General features: G+C 40.0%; 1 long non-coding RNA gene across 15 annotated transcripts; it reads left to right on the top strand.

Annotated features, from left to right (window-relative positions):
• The first annotated feature begins 617 nt into the window (after positions 1-617).
• Positions 618-3,962, top strand: LOC127535266 (uncharacterized). Of its 15 annotated transcripts, none has more exons than XR_007944114.1 (6): positions 618-696; positions 1,538-1,707; positions 1,792-2,067; positions 2,154-2,557; positions 3,319-3,509; positions 3,699-3,962. It is a non-coding gene; the product is annotated as an uncharacterized LOC127535266 (long non-coding RNA). The 15 variants fall into 15 exon arrangements; XR_007944103.1 differs by having other exon boundaries at positions 2,154-2,833; positions 3,340-3,509; XR_007944108.1 differs by having other exon boundaries at positions 2,154-2,642; positions 3,699-3,961.
• Positions 3,963-7,960: the final 3,998 nt, after the last annotated feature.

The raw sequence follows: 7,960 nt of genomic DNA, 5'->3' as shown, positions 1-7,960 counted from the left end.
GACTTTGTGTCTCTTTGTTTGAGGTTTTGTGTCTTTTGTTGAGGTTTTGTGTCTCTGTGTGGCTCTTTTTCTGTCTCTTTCTTGGTGACTTTGTGTCTCTTTGTTGAGGTTTTGTGTCTTTTGTTGAGGTTTTGTGTCTCTGTGTGGCTCTTTTTCTGTCTCTTCTTGGTGACTTGTGTCTCTTTGTTGAGGTTTTTGTGTCTTTTTGTTGAGGTTTTGTGTTCTGTGTGGCTCTTTTCTGTCTCTTTCTTGGTGACTTTTGTGTCTCTTTGTTGAGGTTTTGTGTCTTTTTGTTGAGGTTTTGTGTCTCTGTGTGGCTCTTTTTCTGTCTCTTTCTTGGTGACTTTGTGTCTCTTTGTTGAGGTTTTGGTCTTTTGTTGAGGTTTTGTGTCTCTGTGTGGCTCTTTTCTGTCTCTTCTTGTGATTTGTGTTCTTTGTTGAGGTTTGGTCTTTTTGTTGAGGTTTTTGTGTCTCTGTGTGGGCTCTTAATTCTGACTTTCTTGTGACTTTGTGGTCTCTTGTTGAGGTTTTTGCGTCTTTTTGTTGAGGTTTTGTGTCTCTGTGTGGCTCTTTTCTGTCTCTTTCTTGGTGATTTGGTGTCTCTTTGTTGAGGTTTGTGTCTTTTTGTTGAGGTTTTGTGTCTCTGTGTGGCTCTTTTCTGTCTCTTTCTTGGTGACTTTGTGTCTCTTTGTTGAGGTTTTGCGTCTTTTTTGTTGAGGTTTGTGTCTCTGTGTGGCTCTTTTCTGTCTCTTTCTTGGTGACTTTGTGTCTCTTTTGTTGAGGTTTGTGTCTTTTTGTTGAGGTTTTGTGTCTCTGTGTGGCTCTTTTCTGTCTTCTTTCTTGGTGACTTTGTGTCTCTTTGTGAGGTTTTGCGTCTTTTTGTTGAGGTTTTGTGTCTCTGTGTGGCTCTTTCTGTCTCTTTCTTGGTGACTTTGTGTCTCTTTGTTGAGGTTTTGTGTCTTTTTGTTGAGGTTTTGTGTTCTGTGTGGCCTCTTTTCTGTCTCTTTCTTGGTGACTTTGTGTCTCTTTGTTGAGGTTTGTGTCTTTTGTTGAGGTTTTGTGTCCTCTGTGTGGCTCTTTTCTGTCTCTTTCTTGGTGACTTTGTGGTCTCTTTGTTTGAGGTTTTGTGTCTTTTTGTTGAGGTTTTGTGTCTGTGTGGCTCTTTTCTGTCTCTTTCTTGGTGACTTTGTGTCTCTTTGTTGAGGTTTTCGTCTTTTTGTTGAGGTTTTGTGTCTCTGTGTGGCTCTTTCTGTCTCTTTCTTGGTGACTTTGTGTCTCTTTGTTGAGGTTTGCGTCTTTTGTTGAGGTTTTGTGTCTCTGTGTGGCTCTTTTCTGTCTCTTTCTTGGTGACTTTGTGTCTCTTTGTTGAGGTTTTGTGTCTTTTTGTTGAGGTTTTGTGTCTCTGTGTGGCTCTTTCTGTCTCTTTCTTGGTGACTTTGTGTCTCTTTGTTGAGGTTTTGTGTCTTTTGTTGAGGTTTTGTGTCTCTGTGTGGCTCTTTTCTGTCTCTTTCTTGGTGACTTTGTGTCTCTTGTTGAGGTTTTGTGTCTTTTTGTTGAGGTTTTGTGTCTCTGTGTGGCTCTTTTCTGTCTCTTTCTTGGTGACTTTGTGTCTCTTTGTTGAGGTTTTGTGTCTTTTTGTTGAGGTTTTGTGTCTCTGTGTGGCTCTTTTCTGTCTCTTTCTTGGTGACTTTGTGTCTCTTTGTTGAGGTTTTGCGTCTTTTTGTTGAGGTTTTGTGTCTCTGTGTGGCTCTTTCTGTCTCTTTCTTGGTGACTTTGTGTCTCTTTGTTGAGGTTTTGTGTCTTTTTGTTGAGGTTTTGTGTCTCTGTGTGGCTCTTTTCTGTCTCTTTCTTGGTGACTTTGTGTCTCTTTGTTGAGGTTTTGTGTCTTTTTGTTGAGGTTTTGTGTCTCTGTGTGGCTCTTTTCTGTCTCTTTCTTGGTGACTTTGTGTCTCTTTGTTGAGGTTTTGTGTCTTTTTGTTGAGGTTTTGTGTCTCTGTGTGGCTCTTTTCTGTCTCTTTCTTGGTGACTTTGTGTCTCTTTGTTGAGGTTTTGTGTCTTTTTGTTGAGGTTTTGTGTCTCTGTGTGGCTCTTTTCTGTCTCTTTCTTGGTGACTTTTGTGTCTCTTTGTTGAGGTTTTGCGTCTTTTTGTTGAGGTTTTGTGTCTCTGTGTGGCTCTTTTCTGTCTCTTTCTTGGTGACTTTGTGTCTCTTTGTTGAGGTTTTGTGTCTTTTTGTTGAGGTTTTGTGTCTCTGTGTGGCTCTTTTCTGTCTCTTTCTTGGTGACTTTGTGTCTCTTTGTTGAGGTTTTGTGTCTTTTTGTTGAGGTTTTGTGTCTCTGTGTGGCTCTTTTCTGTCTCTTTCTTGGTGACTTTGTGTCTCTTTGTTGAGGTTTTGTGTCTTTTTGTTGAGGTTTTGTGTCTCTGTGTGGCTCTTTTCTGTCTCTTTCTTGGTGACTTTGTGTCTCTTTGTTGAGGTTTTGCGTCTTTTTGTTGAGGTTTTGTGTCTCTGTGTGGCTCTTTTCTGTCTCTTTCTTGGTGACTTTGTGTCTCTTTGTTGAGGTTTTGCGTCTTTTTGTTGAGGTTTTGTGTCTCTGTGTGGCTCTTTTCTGTCTCTTTCTTGGTGACTTTGTGTCTCTTTGTTGAGGTTTTGCGTCTTTTTGTTGAGGTTTTGTGTCTCTGTGTGGCTCTTTTCTGTCTCTTTCTTGGTGACTTTGTGTCTCTTTGTTGAGGTTTTGTGTCTTTTTGTTGAGGTTTTGTGTCTCTGTGTGGCTCTTTTCTGTCTCTTTCTTGGTGACTTTGTGTCTCTTTGTTGAGGTTTTGTGTCTTTTTGTTGAGGTTTTGTGTCTCTGTGTCGCTCTTTTCTGTCTCTTTCTTGGTGACTTTGTGTCTCTTTGTTGAGGTTTTGCGTCTTTTTGTTGAGGTTTTGTGTCTCTGTGTCGCTCTTTTCTGTCTCTTTCTTGGTGACTTTGTGTCTCTTTGTTGAGGTTTTGTGTCTTTTTGTTGAGGTTTTGTGTCTCTGTGTGGCTCTTTTCTGTCTCTTTCTTGGTGACTTTGTGTCTCTTTGTTGAGGTTTTGTGTCTTTTTGTTGAGGTTTTGTGTCTCTGTGTGGCTCTTTTCTGTCTCTTTCTTGGTGACTTTGTGTCTCTTTGTTGAGGTTTTGTGTCTTTTTGTTGAGGTTTTGTGTCTCTGTGTGGCTCTTTTATGTGTCTTTCTTGGTGACTTTGGGTCTGTTGAGGTTTTGCGTCTTTTTGTTGAGGTTTTGTGTCTCTGTGTCGCTCTTTTCTGTCTCTTTCTTGGTGACTTTGTGTCTCTTTGTTGAGGTTTTGTGTCTTTTTGTTGAGGTTTTGTGTCTCTGTGTGGCTCTTTTCTGTCTCTTTCTTGGTGACTTTGTGTCTCTTTGTTGAGGTTTTGTGTCTTTTTGTTGAGGTTTTGTGTCTCTGTGTGGCTCTTTTCTGTCTCTTTCTTGGTGACTTTGTGTCTCTTTGTTGAGGTTTTGTGTCTTTTTGTTGAGGTTTTGTGTCTTTTTGTTGAGGTTTGTGTCTCTGTGTGGCTCTTTTCTGTCTCTTTCTTGGTGACTTTGTGTCTCTTTGTTGAGGTTTTGCGTCTTTTTGTTGAGGTTTTGAGTCTCTGTGTCGCTCTTTCTGTCTCTTTCTTGGTGACTTTGTGTCTCTTTGTTGAGGTTTTGTGTCTTTTTGTTGAGGTTTTGTGTCTCTGTGTGGCTCTTTTCTGTCTCTTTCTTGGTGACTTTGTGTCTCTTTGTTGAGGTTTTGTGACTCAGACGGTTTTGTGTCACTTTTGTTTGTTTAAATCTGGGTTTTATTGTGCAGCTGAAAAGATTTAGGAAACCAGCAGCAAAGCGTTTGTGTACCGTTCAAACATCCAGTCCAGGAGGTGCTTTAGTTCACCAGCAGGAAGTCATATTTGCAGTTTGTCTCTTCCGTCTAATTCAAACTTCCAGAGACGTTGTTGACCGGAGCAGCAGCTGTACTGACAACAGGAGCTGCTGTTTGTTCAGAGTTCACAGAGAACGGAGCCGATTAGATCGAACCAACATCAGGGGACGTTAGCGAGGTCTGTTCCAAATACTGTGGATGAAACAGCAGGAGTACTTTGTGGTGGTTTATTTTGGATGGTTTTATCACATCTATTTTTGGTGGGTTTGTGTCTATTTTGATAGTTTGTATCTATTTGTGGTGGTTTTATGCCTCATTGTGGTGGTTTTACAGCTCTGTGGTGCCTTTGTGTTTATTTTTGATGGTTTTATGTCTCTTTTTGGTCGTCTTGTGCCTCTTTGTGGTGTTTTTGTGCCTCTTTGTGGTATTTTTGTGCCTCTTTATGGTGTTTTTGGGTCTCTTTGTGGTGGTTTTGTGCCTGTTTTTGGAGGCTTTGTGTCTATTTCGTGTTTTTTGCCTATTTGTGGTGATCTTTTGCATCTTTGTTTTAGCTTTCTGTCTTTTTTGATGGCTTTGTGTCTCTTAGTTGTGGTTTTGTGTCAATTTTGGGTGGTTTTGCGTCCGTTTGTGGTGGTTTTTCATGTGTTTGTGGTCATTTTCTGTCTCTGTGGTCATTTTTCATCTTATTTTTTTGTGTCTTTGTCTCAAATATAATCACACCAACAGCATAAAGAACTTCAAATCCTGGTTGCCTCATATAAGGCAGTGTGACTTAATGAATTTCTTCTGTCTCTCCTCCAGTTTCTCTGGATTGGTATCTGCTCCCTCGGGATCAGGCTCAGTTCAATATTGTAAGAGATCTGCTCATCAATAATTCACCGATACAGACCGGCCGCTCCACATGAAACACTGCCTCCCTCCGTCTGTTGCCAAACTCCCCGTTGAGCTCTGCTTTTATTCTGCCTCCACCTCTTCCTTCATTTCTGCATGCAAACTCCAGTAAGTTCTGTCTAAAGCTCCGTCTATTTCTGAACGGGAGGATCTGCAGCTTTAAGACCCACAGAGCTGGAGGTCGACTCGTCTCATAAACCGACATCCTCCATGCTGTTCAGTTAGAAAATGCATGACGAAACACAAAATGCACATTTGTGGGGGTTTCTGTCAATTTTTGGTGGTTTTGTGTCTCTTTGTGGCAGAGATGGGGACTTGAGACTTGATGACTTGGACTCGAGTCAACTCGAGTCGCTGTTTTAACCCTTTAAGCTTCAGTCAATTCCAGCCATTTTCAGTACAAAAAATCGCTAATATTCTATTTGTAAATAAAAATATGACGAGAAGTACTGGGAATATTGGACGTGCATCACGAGGTGCATTTCCTTGAAAACGACCGATTCGTGGATTTTATACCGACTTCAAGACATGTTTTGGACAAAATAGTTTACTGGCTTGTGTCATCTGGATGTAAAAGGTTGGATTATGGCCGTTTTTTGTGGAATATTTTCATCTGTTTGTAATAATGAACCCGAAATGTGAGTCGCGCTGTGTGCGTTGAAGCCGTGTATAGAGAACGGATGGATGGATATTCGTTGTTTGTCGGACAAATGGGTTTTTCTCACCCGCTGTGGTAATCACATCTGAAAGTGGTTTATACCGGCGGATTCATGAGAATCTAAGCTTTCCATCGATGTATAATGTTTGTATAATCGAGTTTGCAGCGTCGGTCAATTAAGCGAAATACTTTAGTGCATCTCAAAGTGTACCGTGGGCGGTACACTGAAGCGCACTGAAGCGCAACAGGTTAATGACTTGAGACTTGATGACTTGGACTCGAGTCAACTCGAGTCGCTGTTTTAATGACTTGTGACTTGACTTGAAAAAAAATAAAATACTTGCGACTTGACTTGGACTTGGAAGTTAAAGACTCGGGACTTGACTTGAGACACGATGACTTGAATGACTTGAGTGTTATTATTATTATTCACATCATGTTTTCAGTTTGAATGACGTTGTTGATATGTAAAATGCTGGATAGTCGAACATAGGCTTTTAATTTGAAATCGGCTTGTCGTATCAATCAGCCCCTCGGGGGGGCCTCCACGGCAGCGCCCACCGCCACATATCAACATGGTAATCACCTTCGGGTATCAGGATTTCTATCAAGACGGTAAACGACGAACAGCAGTTTGCAAGACGTGCAACGTGAAAATCACAGTCAGACGACAACGTCAGATTTCGTCCGACATTTGAAAACCCATTCGGCCCAGTAAGTGCTTGTCAATTTGTTTTAATATCAGAGCCTGTTTACATTGTCTGGTTAGTTAGCATTTTAGCTAATGTTAGCTTAATATAGCAGTAAGGAGTGGGGGGATTAGCTGCTGCCTTGGGTAAAGTGCACCGTCACACAATCAATATTACTAAAAAAATGTTATTCTCTTCATAAGTGCTTGTCAATTTGTTATTAATATCAGAGCCCGTTTACATTGTCTTTTAACATGTTGGGCACATTAGCCAGTGATGTTTACTGATAGTTACTTATATCTTGTCTTTTCACTGTATTAAGATCATACTCTGCAGGTAAAATTACAATAATGTGACTTGACTTTCCCAAGAAAAAAAGACTTGAAAACTTGAAGGTTAAGACTTGGGACTTACTTGAGACTTGCACATGTGTGACTTGGTCCCATCTCTGCTTTGTGGTGACTTTATGTCTGCCATTGGTGGGTTTTGTGTCTATTTTTGGTGTTGTTTGTATCTTTGTGGAGGTTTTGTATCCATTTTGTGTTTAGGTTTGTGTCTCATTGTGGTGGTTTTGTGTTTATTTTTGATGTTTTGTGTTTATTTTTGATTGTTTTATGTCTTTTTTGGTAGTTTTGTGTCTGTGTTCAATTTGGGTCTCTTTTCTGTCTTTTTTATCTTTTGGTTAAGGTTTTTTTTTCATTTTGTGGTGGCTTTGTGTCTCGTTTTGGTCATTTAGTGTGTATTTGGGGTGGTTTTGTGTCTATATTTAAAGGTTTTGAATCTCTTTGTTGTCATTTTGTGGTTCTTTGTTGGGGTTTTGCATCCCTTTTCGATATTTTTTCACCTCTTTGTGATGGTTTTATTTCACAAGTAAGTTTTGTGTCTATTTTTGGTGATTTTTTGCATCTTTGTGGTGGTTTTGTGTCTCATCATGGGGGGTTTGTGTCTCTTTGTTAAGGTTATGTGTTTGATTTGTGTCACTTTCTGTTCAATTTGGGTCTCTTTTTGTTACATTTTATCTCTTTGTTAAGGTATTTTTTCCTTTCTTGGTGGTTTTGTGTCTTTTTGTAAAGGTTTCGTCGCTCTTTGTGGTAATTCCGTGTCTACATTTAATGGTTTTATGTCTCTGTGTGGTTTTGTGTCTGTTTTTGGAGGTTCTACTCTCTTGCTGGTCATTTAGTGTCTGTTAAGGTTTTGTGTCTCCTTGTGGTGGTTCCGTGTTTTGTTGTGCTGGTTTTGTGTCTATCTTTCATCATCTCGTGTGTCTTCATGGTGCTTTTGCATTCTGTTGTGTTGAGTTTTGTCGATACCATAGAGCTGTGTGTTTACCTGAAGCAACATTATCAATGTCCAACATCAGAAAAGCACAAATAAACAGAAATGATTGATTTGTCTTTGGTTAGTTAGTCGATAATAAATCTCTCCTCTGATTAAAATGACATTTTTTCTGTGTTTGGACAGATTCAGCTGCTGGATTCAGTCCCTGCCTCGATGATTGGCATAAATACAATTATTTCTGGTGCATTAAATACAATCTGCAACCATCTTGTTGATTAAATCAGAAGAATAGCAGTCATTGTTAGGTCAATGCAAAAGCTAATCTGCATTAGTGTTCACCCTGAGGCAGCTGATAATAACGATAATCACGTTACATACATCCATGTGGTGAAGCAAAGGAGCTCCATCTGACTGCTGGGGATGTCCACTTAAAGGTCCCAAAAGGAGAGAATTCACTTTGATTGGGTTTTACTGTCACTGTAAACGCGTAGGTGTAAAATAAAAGCTGTAAAGACATGAAGACGTTGATTTCAGCCATTTCTTGAGCGCACTC

The sequence above is a fragment of the Acanthochromis polyacanthus genome, chromosome 8, assembly GCF_021347895.1.
Source record: "Acanthochromis polyacanthus isolate Apoly-LR-REF ecotype Palm Island chromosome 8, KAUST_Apoly_ChrSc, whole genome shotgun sequence".
In the NCBI taxonomy this organism is placed as follows: domain Eukaryota; kingdom Metazoa; phylum Chordata; class Actinopteri; family Pomacentridae; genus Acanthochromis; species Acanthochromis polyacanthus.
Note: the sequence above shows the minus strand (reverse complement) of the source record. Positions and strands in the feature narration are given on the sequence as shown.